The sequence below is a fragment of the Ostrea edulis genome, chromosome 1, assembly GCF_947568905.1.
Source record: "Ostrea edulis chromosome 1, xbOstEdul1.1, whole genome shotgun sequence".
Lineage (NCBI taxonomy): Eukaryota > Metazoa > Mollusca > Bivalvia > Ostreida > Ostreidae > Ostrea > Ostrea edulis.
Genome location: NC_079164.1, coordinates 11549154 through 11566490, shown reverse-complemented (window position 1 = coordinate 11566490; position 17337 = coordinate 11549154). Strand labels below are relative to the sequence as shown.

At 32.6% G+C, this 17337-nt stretch overlaps 1 long non-coding RNA gene across 3 annotated transcripts in view; it reads right to left on the bottom strand.

Annotated features, from left to right (window-relative positions):
- LOC125664099 (uncharacterized) overlaps window positions 1–17337 on the bottom strand; it is a 35763-nt gene that overhangs the window by 17229 nt on the left and 1197 nt on the right. Inside the window, exons 1-3 of one of the 3 annotated variants that reach the window (XR_007365724.2) lie at window positions 11807–11896; window positions 2068–2107; window positions 1821–1917 (exon numbers count right to left, since the gene is read on the bottom strand). This is a non-coding gene — a long non-coding RNA (uncharacterized LOC125664099). Of the gene's footprint in view, window positions 1–1810; window positions 1918–2067; window positions 2108–11806; window positions 11897–17337 lie in introns of those variants that run through there. The other 2 variants (XR_007365721.2, XR_007365722.2) reach the window with 2 other exon arrangements.

The following is a 17337-nucleotide window of genomic DNA, read 5'->3' as shown; positions in this document are numbered from 1 at the left end:
CGCTGTAGTCAAACATAGACTGTATAGCGCCCTGTATGTTGTACTATTAACATGTACAACACTACACGATTATTGACAGTTTTGGGGTCAATACAATGCTTTAGTTACCCGAGAAGTACACTATTCACCTCGCGCTCCGGACTCGGGTGAAATGTGTACTTCGAAGGTAGCTAAAGCATGGTATTGATCGAGGAAATATTACAATAATTACTTTATCCTTTGATTGAATAATTTAAAAACATGGAAACTGGTTACTAGAGCCTGCGAAACGATACCTGGGCGTCCATTTTTGTATACAGCTAAACTGCAAGACCAAGCCGGAAGTGATTAAAGACGCGAGTTCATGTTTATCGTATTATCAAATAATTCACAACATGGAAGCCGACCACTAGAACATTTAGAACCTACCAAAAGATATCAGGTGTGATATTACTCTGATTAAAATATTGTTACTATTCTACAGTGATAGGGTACGATGGTCTGTGAGTAGGGACTCGAGTTTTTATTGAGTGACAATTTAAAAAAAAATCAATTTTGAAATTCCAATTGTTCTTGGCCCGTTGTTGGAGAAATCAAATGTTATATTCACCGCGAAGGTAAAGCTTCCTCTCCGGTAGAAAATAGTTAGCATTTACCACTGGTCTATATTACAGAAAAATTACACAATTAACAGCCTGGATTTTGAAATATGATAATTTAGAGGGTAATTTATTATAGTATAACATGGGAATTCCTATCGGCACTTTCCGTGCACCTCTTTTATATACTGATGTGTCATGCAAAAGTACTATGTGTCGTCAGATTCATTGAAAGGTTCATAATAGAAAGTGAAAGAATACTCATACCAAGGGATTTAAGATCAATTTCATGTCTATTAGTATTTCTATTATTCGAAGATACATTTGATTAATTCTTATTGGCAGATATGCAGATGATGAACAACGATGCCTCTCTAACCAGAAATTATATTTTGTGAGTTAAAGAGGAATTCCGAGACGGTGATTAACGATGATCATTATAATTACTGTTTATGAGAAGTGAAATTGTTAATAACTATGAAATTATTAATTATAAACAAAATACGCAAGGACAGTTGCAAAGCTTGTAGTGAGAAAATATACGCATTTTCATTATCATCTCGAAACAAGCCGCAAATGAATAGCAAAAATGACTCTTACTTTTGAATTGTGACCGATTTCCTTTGATTGGAAAACCATTATGACTTAAATGGCCAAACCTTTCATGAAGATACACTCGGAATGTGATTACAATTAACAATCTGACATTGGCTTAAGCTTCCGATACACACACGATGTCTTACAATTTTAGCATATTTGTCACGTGTTGTTAAAAATTTGTGAATTACGAAATGTTTATTTCAAATGTTGCTACAAAAACTCAAGTGTTATTACCATATTTAATGAGTGATAATATTAATGGGTTAATACATGTATTTAATGAGTGATAATATTAATGAGTTATTTAATGAGTGATAATATTAATGGGTTATTTAATGAGTGATAATATTAATGGGTTAATATTTGTGATGATCAGATAACTTTATAGGACGAGTGTAACATAGGTATGAATAATATTTTTTTCGTTCTGCTTGATTAAACAAGTGGTCGAGATGGGTTCCCAATAAATAATTTGCCAGTGAGTACAAGATACTTCGTAGTCATGACAAAAAGTAATGAAATTACTGACTTTTAAAAGATGATTGGTAGTAGTTAGTAAAATAAGTTCACACAAAGTACTAAACTAGACACTAGAATACTGTGGTATCATAAACATACAATATCCTGTTTACCTCAGATTACCTGTATGTGTATTCCTGTGGCAGGTGCTTGACATGGGGATTGCACATTGTTATCCAATACCTAGATCACTGCTTGTTCATGTACATGTTCTGTCGACCTAAAAAGAAATATCTGAAATGCATCGGGAAAATATGTTTATAGCATTCATTGCATTACAAAGAAAATTTTATGACAATGGAAATTTTGCAAAGTGAGATTTTTAAAAAAAAATTACGCTCGTGTACATGAAAGAGTGCAAGAAACATACCTGTAATAAATTACTCGTAGATCTCTTTCCAAGAATTTATCTAGAAAACAAGGTACGATTGTGTATATAAAAAGGCCCAAAAGATTTTTCTGTTTTAAATGTGTCTTGAATTAAGTTTGATCTGTGTTTTAAGTAAGTTAAATATATGCCAAGTATACTATCTCAACTTAAGGTATTCAATGTATAATGACCATATTTCATATCTAATAAATGGATGGTGGAATTTTTGTAATCATGGTATCATTTTGAAGGGTTCATCAAATAAAAATAATCCACCATAGGAATTTGAAAAAATTTGTTTACTGCTTGATTTATTTCACCTAGAATTTAACATTGAAGTATATGGGAAAAGCATGTTTTATTACAATATTTTAAAAAGGAATTATATTTTCATACAAATCTCTTGGTAGAAAGTTACAAACACTTTCTCTTAATGAAAATATGAAATAAAATTAATCATTGACCACAAACATTTTTAGAAAATTAGATTTTTCTAATTTTTACAAAGGACAGATAACTCTTCCAAAAAAGTTTTAAGTGCAAAAAGGTCAGCTTCTAATCATTTACCAGTCATGTGAATTTCATCTGCTTCACTTTCATCATTATTTAACAATAAACATTTATGTTGATCTAAATCCTTCAAAATTGTTCATTATCCTTTCATTATACATGGAATACCTTAAATCAAAGTTATTGTCTATTTGATGGCATTATTACGTCATGAATAAGACTTTTCCCCGCCTTTTTTCAAAAAAAGCTTAATAACTGTTAAATTTCATCCAGATTATTGCCTAGGAAAAGGTGTGCCCATCTGTCGAGCAAAATGAAATTAATATATATTGTTTATTGATAGACGATAAAAAATGTATTTAAATATGAATTTGCTCGACGCATGGGCTGCATGTTTTCTGAAAGGATCCCCCCCCCCCTGAATTTATGAATTTTTTCATTGACTTTGGCATTTTTGGCAATTCTATGCCAACCTCACGCTCTTGTCATTATAGCACGAAGTAATTTTGGATCAAATCAAATATAGTTTGGGTTTGCTTATAGGAATGGCAGATTTCGGGACTCCTATTGAAATCATCAATTTTCTGAGCCAGATGACTGTAGAAACTGTAACTGCTTCTTTGCTCGTAAATTACGAGAAAAAAGATGATAACATGAATTCGATTCATTTCTTTTTCCAGAAAAAAGACAATTCACGCGAAGGAACATATGTTTGTATGATATTGATTAGAGAAATTAACAATCGTCTGTATGAGATTGATTAGGGAAAGCAACAAACGTCTGTATGAGATTGATTAGTGAAATTAATATACGTCTGTATGAGATTGATTTGAGAAAGTAATAAACGTCTGTATAAGATTGATTAGAGAAAGTAACAAACATCTGTATGAGATTGATTAGAGAAACTAACATACGTCTGTATGAGATTGATTTGAGAAAGTAATAAACGTCTGTATGAGATTGATTAGAGAAAGTAACAAACGTCTGTATGAGATTGATTAGGGAAAATAACATACGTCTGTTTGAGATTGATTAGGGAAAATAACATACGTCTGTACGAGATTGATTAGGGAAAGCAACAAACGTCTGAATGAGATTGATTAGAAAAAGTAACATACGTCTGTATGAGATTGATTAGAAAAAGCAACAAACGTCTGTATGAGATTGATTAGGGAAAGCAACAAACGTCTGTATGAGATTGATTAGAGAAATTAACAAACGTCTGTATGAGATTGATTAGGGAAAGCAACAAACGTCTGTATGAGATTGATTAGAAAAAGTAACATACGTCTGTATGAGATTGATTAGAAAAAGCAACAAACGTCTGTATGAGATTGATTAGGGAAAGCAACAAACGTCTGTATGAGATTGATTAGAGAAATTAACAAACGTCTCTATGAGATTGATTAGAAAAATTAACACACGGCTGTTGTATAGTTGACATGTTAGGGCTTAAATGGAAAAGCCTGTATATAAGAATTACAGCAGATACGTATGAGATTTTGTCATGAAAGGAAGTACATACAAAAGAAATCTATGATTATCGCTTTAGCTAACATGTATGGAAGTTATCTTTTTCGGAGACACAGTCCGCAACTAGGGAGTGTAAGGAATAAACACACGTGGGAGGGGAGCGGCAAGCCTTCATCCTCCACTAAATGGGTTCAATTCATCGGTTCAAGCTTACATTTCGTGCATTTAGCAATGTATCTTAATTTGCACGTCAATCTAATTTATTTTGCATGTAAAAATAACGAGAGACGAACGTTGTCAAAAGCAGAGGTGGGAGATGGAAGCCCCCTGGTTCTACATGCCTGAAATATAATAAGAATTGATGGTTTTCTGAAATACAGCTCATGTGTATGATATGTTCCTGTGGTTGACACGACTGAGGATTTTAGAAACCTCGGTGAATGGTAAGAGTGAATGAAATACAGCTGACATGCACGATATCTTAGAAAATAGCAGACATGGCTGAAGAATCGTGAACAAACATAGCCTACGTGAATGTATAATGCATGCAACTGATGCATGATTAACTCACAACAATGATGGCGGCGAGAGGACCGGAGAGTAGATGTAGGTGATGTAACTGAGGTTTAGGCAGGTAAATGTGTTCACTCATATAGTCACATGTAACATGAGTGAGATTCTAGACATGTAGCTACATTAACACATAGCATAGCTAACAGGTAAATGTGTTCACTCATATAGTCACATGTAACATGAGTGAGAGTTTAGACATGTAGCTACATTAACACATAGCATAGCTAACAGGTAAATGTGTTCACTCATATAGTCACATGTAACATGAGTGAGAGTTTAGACATGTAGCTACATTAACACATAGCACAGCTAACAGGTAAATGTGTTCACTCATATAGTCACATGTAACATGAGTGAGATTCTAGACATGTAGCTACATTAACACATAGCATAGCTAACAGGTAAATGTGTTCACTCATATAGTCACATGTAACATGAGTGAGATGTTAGACATGTGGCTACATTAACACATAGCATAGCTAACATGAGTGATACTTTAGATATGTATAGCTAAATTAACACATACGTTAACTAACATGAGTGATATTGTAGACATGTATGGCTAAATTAACACATACCTTAACTTACATGAGTGAGATTTTAGACAAGTATAGCCAAATTAATGAATACTTAGCTAACATGAGTAAGATTTTAGACATGAAGCTACATTAACATATAGCATAGCGAACATGAATGAGATTTTAGACACGTGACCAAATTAACGCTGAATAAAGTTTTAGACATGTAACTAAATCAACACATACCTCAGCAGACATAAGTGAGGTTTTAGACAGGTAGCTAAATTTTCATATACCTTAGCTAACACAAGTGATAGTTGAATCACATTAAGCTAATACAAGAAATGAATTTTTTTTTTAAAAAGTTCTGACCCGAGTGAGAATTTGGCTATAAGTACAGGAAACATCGCGGACATGGAAGACTGAATTACTTACCGTGTACATAGGAATTTAGCTGACACGAGGGGTGTGTTTTAGAAACCCAGCTGCTGCCAATGTGTGTAAAAATGATATATACATGTGGTATACATGTAGTTTACATGAATCTGATTGTTTCTTAAATAAGAATTGACAAGGGTTAAATTTTACATAAAAGTCCCACTCGTGAAATTATTCAGATGACATGTATACGAGTATAAGCGACAAAACGGAAGTTTTAAGATTTGACAGCATTCTTAGAAAATGTTTTTGATACAGCATATAAACCAAAAAAAAATATTAAAAAAAATCGCAGCCTAGGCCGTAATTGTACTTAAAGTGATAAAATTAAAGGTATTATATATCCCTAAATGTTCATCAATATCAATAAAAGTTTTTTTTTGTCTAACGAATAGGAAATCGTAATCTATACTGTAAACAATTGACTTGAGCACCACTTGTACTGGCTATTAATTACTGCGTTGGTTACATCGATAAAAACTTTCAGTACAAAAAAGTATTGATAGAGATGTCAGAGCTACTCTATTTAAGTGTTATTGTCCTCGAGTTATCTGGTGGTTTAAATGAGTGGGATTTGATCTATTGCCAGCCAAGTGCCCGCTAATGTGGCAATATCAAACACATTTTTCTGCACAACTAGTTCTTTGCTGGAACTAGACCTCTTGGGATATCCGACACTGTTCTTTTCACTATTTTTCCAAATATTATTTGATAAAGAGATAAGCAATATGATATAAGGTATGACAGCATTAGATTTCTATCAGGGGAACCCGGTACAAAATCTTGACAATTGGGGCTGGACCACGCCCCCCTTTGTGGTGCCAGCGCTATCAACAATTGACATGGAGACAGCTCGGAGTCCGTTTAAAATACACTGTTTCATATATTATATTCAGCACAATCCTCTGTTGTAACAAGTCAAACAGTGGTTGTTTACACATCCCAGGCGAACACGAGTGTGGAGAAAGACCTATTTTGGCCCCTGGTCTCCGCGGATGTGTAATTGTAGGTTTCGTAGACTCTGCTTTGCGCTTTTTGTGTCGCTCTATCATTTGTGTGTCTGTGGTAGCGCATTTCAACGTCTTTAAATAAATATGTTATGCAATTAGGCTGAAGACTATGAGGCAACTAGATATAATGAAGCATTCAGCCAATTGTTCCGTGGAATAACACTTCTCATTGTCAACAATCTTCCCTTCTCATGCAGTCCCCCGCCACAACACTGACTTCTGTACCGTACTAAGTACCACGCTGTTCGTCATATTATCATAGGTGAACAAATTTCATATAGAACAAGATTAGTTCACTCTTTCATAGAAACCTATGTTTGTTTATAACAAAAATATACGATTTAGTCTGTCTTCCATAACTCATACATACATGTATATTCTACTTTGTTTTTTCTCTCACTTCCTTTTTTTCTTTCCTTATGTGAACATGATTATGTTTGTGTCTCTCTTCCCTGTATCCCTTTTCCCATTGGAATGTATCACATGTACTTGACCTCATGTACCACGTATTGTTGGTCTGAGTGAATAAAGAAACTTGAAACTATCTTATTCTGAAGATTTACGGCGTTATCATAGCTCTACACTATATTACCGACAAATACCAAATAGATTTACTTTTCCTGGCTAATCCGCAAGATTTCAAAATGTAGAAATCCAAAGAACATGAGGGAAAAGTCGAGAAAATGTTAATGTAGAGCAAAAAAGGAAGCGATAAAAATGAAGTACTTCGTTAACAACTTTTAAGATTGCTAAAAACTTTTTACCATATGAAGTACTTATTATGGAATATCTTAAAACACTTACATTTTGCGTAACTTGCCATGTCGATTTTATCAGGAAGTTTATTACCGTGTATATAGACGATGGCATTCATGAGAACATTATTTTCGCGCAAATTTCATGCACGAAATTATATTTTTCTGTGATCTAAAAAAATGATTTACAGTGCACAACATGGATACATACAATTTAACAATATAGATGATTATCATTTATAATCATGGATATATATCACCTAACAATATAGATATAAATCATTTATAAATATGGATATATCACCTAACAATATAGATATAAATCATTTATAAATATGGATATATCAGTTAACAATATGAATATATATAGTTATCAGTTAACTATATGGATATTTATCACATTTTCAACAGTGAAATCATATCTTCACAGTGTGAAGATACTGGTAACAACCGGAACTGGTAAATTGCCGGAATTTTCATCCGCGGGTCAGATGATCACAACAATTTTTTAAAATCTATATAATTGATTTTTTGATGTGTCATGTTTGAATTGTCCAAATGAAATTGAATTAAAGTCGCCATATTGTTTAAATGTTTTAATTTTTATACCTTATATATATATATCTTTAGGGTACTACATTTTCTGCGTAATATTGCTGTGTACGTCAATAAAGAGACAGCAAAATGAAGTGAAAGAAAAACCAAAGAAAATGTAATAAACAGAAAATTCACTGTATAGTTGTTGAATATATAGAATTCATTTTACTCATGAGGCAAGATTTTGTTTTAGGTCACCTGAGTCACCCAGATGACCTATTGCTATTGGTCTGCATCCGTGGTCGTGCGTCATCCGTTAACAATTGAACATTTTTAACTTCTTGATAATGAACCTTCCAAGCCTTTTCAGATTTGATATGAAACAGCTTTCGGACAAGAAGGGGGGGTTGGGGTTAAATTGTAAATTTCAGGACTCCTGCTCCCCGGTGCCTTAAGAAGGGGGCAAAAACTGCCAGTATTTGACCAATTTTCAAAAGTCGTCTATTCTACAACCGCAAACTAGATAAATAGTCGATTAGAGCAGGAAGGCCTCTACCTAAATTGTTTATTTTATGATCCCTGGGGGAGAGGTTCTGACTCCAGTGTGGAGCCAAACTTGGGATATAGTGTTTATGTGCAAAACATTTAGATAATTTCTTCTTTGATGCTATTGACACTAAATTGAAACTAAATCAATATATATAAGGAGCAGGTAGCCCTTTACCAAAAAACTATAAATCTAATGATCCCAGGAATAGGGACTTTTTGTACCAGAGTGGAGCCGACACGGTCATAATGATTCAATGTCTTTATCATTTGACAGACTTCTTTAAGTTTGCTGACACTGTATGAGAAATAAAAACTCTAAATATATATTTAGGAAAAGCAGAAAGGGTGTACCAAAACTGTGTTTTTAACAACACCAAGACGGGTTCAAAACAGTCATATATTGTTATATAACATACGTTATATCATTTAAAATCTTTCATTATTCGTGGTCACTTTCAGAGGCATTTACAAATGTTTTTTAAAAGTATATACTGGTGCTGAATATTAGACTTTGTCTTAAATATACAGAGCCGGAACACTGTAATTATAGATCCCATAGTTGTGTACTAGTGATACTTTTACCCAATACTCAGGTGATCGAGAAAACCTCTGGGCTTCTTGAATATTTTCACTGTTATCACATAATATTGTGTGTATTATATCCGTGTTTATATATATATATATATATATATATATATATATATATATATATGTATATATATGTATATATATATATATATTATGAATGTGAATTTTGATTAGAAATATTTTTAAAAAGCAAGATAGATTCAATTAACAACATGATTTCCTGGATTTATCAGTTGTACAACAATTTCAGTTTGTGTAGTCACACACTTTAGTATTGTTTCCATATTACCGGATATAACTGATAAAGCCAGAAAACTATGTTGTTATTGAATACATATTATTAACGGAAATGTGAAGTGTAGGTTTAATTTCAATGTATTTGACAGAATACCAAGAGAATGCCAAAGACTGTTGTCCATCGATTTGTTTTGGGGGGGGGGGGGGGAAACCCCAACAATCGTGATTTTATTTCCCTTCGACATTCAGCATTTCCAGCAGAGAGAAACAAGATTCCTAGTATGATATAGAAATGAGGTTCCAGAATACCTGTAAAGATGTACACATGTACAGTCTTTTCTCGGCAGTCTCTTCGCTTTTATTGCAGTATAATTACATTGTAAATACAACCGAAAACCCACACTAATAAATGCACTGCATGGCATTGCACCTTTCTATGAAGTTCACCTATTTCTCATAACTAAATTACTCCGTAGTTTATATGTTGATTTGTCCTTTGTAAATTGTAAATAAAAACACATTCAACTACATATATATTTTTATCGTCCATAATTTTGAAAGTTTGAAAGAACTAAAAATAAATGGCAAAAATAGGGCAAACAGGTTGCTTCTTTTTCAGAGTTTTTCTTTTCTTTTTCTTTATGTTTTTTTTTAATTATCTATTTATTTATTTGATTTTGTTTTCTTAAAAAACATTGCGTTCTCAAAGATATTTTCTTTTTAACGTTAGCATAAGTTATACATTTTTTATTGGCTGGGTTTTTTTTTTTTATTGACTTTAGGAGTATCATTGAAATCAATGCACATAGTGATTTTGGAATTTACAACTGCGAAAATTGAAATAATAAAATGTCTTTGTTGTTTTATCGGGTGATGAAGGTAGCAAGCATTGCAGAAAAAATGCATAACCCACAATAGGGTTATGCAGTTTCCCCCTGCAATTTTTCCTACCTTCATCTCCCGATGAAACAACAGACATTTAATTCTTTATATTTATATTTTAAAGTATTTTTAATATATATATATATATATATATATATATATATATATATATATATATATATATAAAAACTAGATTTAAGGTAGCTCTATCCTTATGTGAATTATCAATATTACTGGTTCAAAGTGGGAAAACTATTAATTTTCACTTAATATAGTTTAATTTAATCAATAAACAAAGACAATGTATATTTTCACACTTTTTAACGAAGTCAGACATACGTAAACAAAAGTATATGTCAACATCAGAAAATCGTTTAAGAGAAGAATGAAAATACACAAAAACTTGTTAAAATGGCAACTTTTTAATTTCAACGGTTTGAAAAAAAACTGCTTCTTCATAAATAGGTATAAATCAATATCAGGGAAACCATTGTATAATTAGACATGCAGTGGAGAAAATACCAGCAAAGGAGTTATTGCCCTTGATAGCATATCTTTTATTATAGATAATTGATCATTTATTGAAGATAAAAACTTTTTAGTATCAATAGTTTACGAGATTTATTATTTTACCCAGTGAATAGAATTCCTTCACAAGATATATTTCTATCATGCCCAAAGTTTAATAAAATAATTAAAGATTTTTACAAAAGCCTATGACGATGGGACAACCTTAACTACTAAAATATCATATCGTTGATCTAGGCCTATGATACACCCTTTGACCTTGACGACGCTCCATATTTGATAATTATTGTACGCGAACAGGTGTACTAAAAATCTGCAACTACCATGTATTCATTGTCCAAGATGAAACCAATGAAATGTAAGAGAAAAGATTCAGAAAATATAAATATATCACTGTATATATTTACATCTATAGGTCATGATAATCAAATCTTGTCCAGTATCAATCATATAAACTTATCTGTTGATTTAGAGTATAATCACATTAGATTGAGATACATGGATATATCTTAACGTTCACTAATTAAGTCTGATCTTGCTGACTAAGTCTGATATCACAAAAGTCTAATTTAAGAAACAAATACTTTTAACTTGGGTCGACCGTTATCATTTGTTACAATAAATAGACAAGTTCGCAAAACGGGGCATCCCCATCATCACGGCATTCAGCGGTTCCTTTCAATTAACCTTGACATTTACATTTGACCTTCAATATTGATCTCAGAGTTTAGTGGAAACTAGCATATCAATCATGCATGTTTGGCAAATATCTGATTAGAATTGTGACTGAAATCTTGTACAGCTATAAATCACCAGACATGCTGTATTTTTTAATACGTGTTAAAGGAGGCTAGTACATCAGTTAAATTTTAACTAAATGCAATGTCACATTAATCAAGAAAAGAATAATTCAAGCCATTTTATTTTAAATTACTAAACAAAGATATAATGATATTATTAAGCTGTATTGAGAATATTAAAAAAATAAAACAACTAAAAAACTAAGTAAGGGTATCAAAATACGTTCAGTATAAATAAGTGTTAAACTAAAAAAAAAAAGGGGGGGGTCTTTCCATTGAATAGAACATTTTCAGAGCCATTAATGTATCACAGAGAAATTCAGTATTATATGGATACCCACCTCTTGTCCGGCCCGGGGTTAAACTCACGACTTCCCAGTAGATGAAAACACGATATAGACCGCAGCTCGACCATCTAGGCATGTTATAAAACTTGACGATGGAGTCATGCGCTTTTTTTTTTACGGTCATAGAGAAAGAAAATGAGACATATTTATTTGATGTAAATTTAATAGCACCGTGCATGATTCACACTGCATTCAAGATATTTTCTTTTAAGTATAGTACGTAAATTGCAATTAACATTGACATTTTGTGATATACATAATATGTTTACATGCTTATTTAAACTGTGGACACATGTACTCTGTTGACGAAAACACGTAAACAATTAAACATGCTGTATATACATAATTATATTATCTATTGAATATTGAAATATATATTGCATATTTCATATCGTGTATTGTATACTTATTTTTCAAGTTTTGAACTTTGGTATCGAAATGTCAAAAAAGACAGTGATGAAATGTGTTGTTTCTTAATAATGAAATACTTAGTGCATTATCAAATTTATTGCGTTAAGAAAAATAATCTCTGACTGAATAGATAGAAGAGGCCTCAATATTATGTGTTGAATATATTCCGTATATATTATTTATCATTCTAATTGAAATAAGAATTACATAAACTGTTTGCATTAAGATAATTATTAAATTTAAAAAGATGCGTCCATTATGAGATAATGATAATTTACTAGCAGAATTATATCCCATAAATGTATATATACGTCACTTCCTCCCACATGAAATTTTGACAATGATATTATTAATAAAAAACACATTAAGATTAAAATATTTAAATTATTTTCTGTCTGCAATTTCTATCTGTCTTTTCTGACAGATTCTATTTAACCGATTTGAAAGAAAAAAATAGGTACACTCTGTAATGCATATGTATGTCAAATAGGACCTAACTTTTGATCTGAGTTGCACGCTCCATCTAAAATCCCACCGTGCGAATATTTGAAAGAACATGTCTACTAGCTGTTCACAACATAGATAGCAATTTTTCACATGACCTGTCTTGCAAGTGGGTGATCAAGAAAATGGGACATTCAATATTTTGTGATAGGTCAATAAATAAAAAAGAATTTCAGTATAGATTCGTTTCTATGGTTACCTTTCATAAAATCAAACATAAATGTAACAAAAAAAGCCAGTGTCATTAATAATGTAAAACAAAAGATTGCTATATCAATTACATTTGTTCGCAGAGTAGCGCAATTTTGGACAAATTAGTGTTTTACATTTGTTTGAAGAGTAGAGTTTGGACAAATTAGTATATTTTGCATTTGTTTGGAGAGTAGAGCAATTTTGGACAAATTAGTATTTATTAAATTTGTTTAAAGAGTAAAGTAATTTCGGACAAAGTAGTATTTTACATTTGTTTGGAGGATAGAGTAATTTTGGACAAATTAATATTTTACATTTGTTTGGAGGGTAGAGTAATTGTGGACAAATTAGTATTTTACATTTGTTTGGAGGGTAGAGTAATTTTGGACAAATTAATATTTTACATTTGTTCAGAGCATAGAGTAATTTTGGACAAATTAATATTCTATCTATAGTTGTATATATACCTGTAAAAACGAAGACAAGAACCACGACCAACGGCCAGAAATCGCAACAGGGAATCAATACTGGCTCAGTACTTCATCATTTCAAAATTTAATTACTACTGGTATATTACTAATCAATTATCATATCCAATTAATCCAAAGAAATATCTTTTATTTAAAGTGTTGGTTGAATTCAAAAACAGCACGAGGAACCATCAGCTGATATTGACATGGTCGTCTGCTCGCTGTGTGAATTAGTAAATGAAATAATATCGGTATTTCCTGAAAAGTAAAATTAAGTGCACCTTTCCTTGGTACGATGCAAGGAAGCAAAGAGATCGGTACCAGTTTTCGAAAATTCGTCGTATTTTTCTAAGTTTCATTCAGTAACCTGGAGTGTTATTCCCTTTAAAAGGCGACCAAAGTCGGAGGTTTTGAACAGTAAGCGTTTTTACATTCTTCAACACATCTCATTTCAAAACCGCTATATTGGAGGGACTCTGTGTCTTCCTCAACTTTACTTTTTATACATTTACCCTGTACTCAGCCACAATCATTTTCTTTCATTTTCACAAAACGATCCACTTATAACGATGACTTTTTTCAAATGTTTATGGACTATACATACCCTCGTTTTCCTCTAAAATGAGAATATTGGATTTGAGTTTCCTCTAAAATGAGAATATTGGATTTGAGTTTCTGTATAAAGAGTTTGAATAGAGAGACAAGTGTTAAGTGTTTAAATCAAACAGACAGACCGCGATGGTCAACAGTTTGTTGAGAACTTTCGTATCGGGTGCCACAAAAGAACTTACATGCTCGATTAATACAAACATTTTGGTTCGGAGCTGAAATATGAAACTTTATGCAAAAAGTTTGAATGCTATTTTCTGATGAACCTTCACTTCATATAGATAAGAAATGAGCGAAATAATTAACTTTCAAAGATTTGATATCCTTTAAAAGTAAGTATAGAATATCTTGTTTACCAGAAGAGAAATCCCGACATACTGATGATTTAACCTCAAGACAAATGGAATAATGGGCGTTACTGTATTTTAAGAAATATGAAACATTTTGAATATTTATGCGCTATTTTGCAAAAAGTATATATATCGATTTGCATATGATTCTGTCTGTATTTCGTCCTGCCTTGTTTAAACCATTTTGTAAAATTTGATTTGAAAACGACATTGAACAAATCTGATTCGTAGATTTAAACATGAGAAAGCTCACTCTCAATGGCAATGACGTAATTGTCTCTAAATATTGAGATGAGACCTTAATTGGATCTCTTGAGATTTGTTATGAAATGTTAGTTTGCACGATGTACACAATATAGATTAATTAAAAACAAGTTACGTTTGAATACCTTTCCTGTACAAAGTTTTACAACTATATGGACTTTCAAGCGGCTAAATTAGTTCATGTATACCGGTATATGAAATATATAACATATATATGTAGATATTAGTTCATATATATGTTAATGATGTAATGAAGCGTAAGTAATGCGAAACATATGACTCTCTACATCTAGAACTTTTAATTATTTAGAGGGCTTTGCAATATTATTTTGTTATTGCGTGTTACTTAATCCAAAGCCCCGGTTAAGTGTAAGAAGAAAGATCTACCAGCTGTAAGGACTATCGTTGATAGAACCATTCCAATATCACCGTGATAGCTCTGATCCACACTCTCAATGAGGAGGCTGACAAATACGTCACCATACCTCACTATTTGATTTGGTCCAAATTGCATTGTTTGTCGTGTGCATTTGCTTAAAAAGGTGCACACTAGATATTTCGACAATCTGGTTTCAGCATTTGCCTCGATTAAATGACTCGTCTGCGATTGTGACGTAGTTTGGCAATCTTTAAATTCAGTGCGTCACTAGTTTGGTTCGATCATGATTCTACAACAGAATAAAAATATGGCGCCCCGTAGAGGACATAGTACGTGTTCTATTGGTTTTTTTTTCATTAAGGGCATATATTTCTATTGTATGTCATATTTTACATGCTACCACAAATAAATTATATTTTTTTCTTTTCTTTTTATCATATATAAAATATTCAGTGCATGAGGTATGCTCAAGCAGAGTATCTTAGTGGTAATATGATAGGCTGCATTAAGTAGTGCTGTACCCCCAAAATCTTCCAGAAGGGTCCATAACGGAAGTCTATTATTATCATTCATTGCTATTACTATCATAGTACTATTATACACAAACAAAGTTTTAAGTGTTGAAGAACTTGGGTATTATGTGCTATAATACAACAGCTTATAATGATTTGATTTACATATTATCATGTGATGACGGTCCAGGGATACCCTGGCAGCCCAGATGAGGTACATGTATACATGCATATTACAGATAGTCGCTGTCCTCTCTCTCATCTCTCTCTGTTTTTCTAATGCTATATACGAAACATATCATGAACCTTAAACAAAAAGTGGCGGCCTGTAGTACTCTGAATATTTTCATACATACATGTATTCATTATGTAACATTGCAAGAAACAATTAACGCCTTCAAAATAAATAGGGCAGCAAAAAGAAATCAGTCAATCAGAAACGCACTCGTAGAAGGCTGTTCTGATTATCAGACCCATAAATCAATAAAGTCTACCAGGGATAGCATGACACTGGACATGAAGACTTGAAATGTGTGACAGGCAATGATGCTCTCAGGATGGATTTCTGGAAAGAAACTTAAGTCGAAACTTGGACTTAAGTCTGAAATTTTACTGAAATTGTGTCTAATCAAATATCAGAAAACTCAAACTTAAGTTTGAGATTTTTTCGAGAAATCCAAGCCCTGACGGCTTTGATCACACGGGGTGGAATCACGATAGCGGATCTATAACGATCTACATCCGTTTCAATCCTCCTTTAGTTGAATACATGTATTTTTAATACAAGTAGGTTTTTGTTTTTGTTTATCTTCAATCCCAATTTTGGGCGGAAACTGTACAAACTAGGTTCGCTATCTTCATTTAACTGATTTGTTTTTTATCCTCCTGAACCAGGAGTGGATTCAATTACCCAGGGTGACCTCAAACAATGGTGTAATTATTTAGGCGAGAGGCAGACGTGGATCCAATTATGCAAGGTGAAAACAGGCGTGGATCGAATCATTCAGGGTACTGTAGAACCTAGCGTGGATCCAATTATTCAGGGAGGGAAAAGAAACCTGTGTCTCATCCAAGCCTATACCGATTGATTTTATGGGAGGCCATGATGGTAGACGTGAACAATTTTACCCAGAATACCTGCTTCCATAAATCCTGGGTCATTTCCTATCGGTGTAATGTTTCGTGGATTAGATGCATCATGACATATTTTAGTTGACTAAAGTTGAGTCCTTTTGGTTGAAATTGTATATAATCTGGGTTGGTTTTATCTTACACTGTCGCTGCGACAATACTGATACGTCATTTCCTTCGTTAACCGAAGCTTAGGGTGTATTCGTTTTCAGTTCTAACGATAAAAGCTGCTTTGTAGCTCCTTCTGTTACCGAATCAAAATAAACTAAATCGGAGTATGCTCTACACAGCTACGAGGTCAGATGTTTGTATCATTTAGATTCGTGCAGATAAATTTAAAATCCATGTTCACCAATCGCAATATTCAAACTCTGCAAAACTATTATTTCTGATAGAGTTTGTATGTGTAGAAATTACATCAGGTTGTCCGGTAATCTGAATCGCCTATTTCCTGGATCACATGGTTTATTTACGAGTTTTAAAAAGAAATCTATAACTATGACGAAAATATGAATGAAATAATTACTATTACAGTGAAAAAACATACAAAAAACCCCGATAATGCACATCAGGTGTTATTCTACCTTGGGGGTTTCCAGGGGGCGTGTTTACCCTATACTCTCTGCTTAGTATTCTTTATAGTATTCTTTGAGATTGATCACTGTTCATATTCTTCATCATTTGTTCTTGATAGTATTTCACA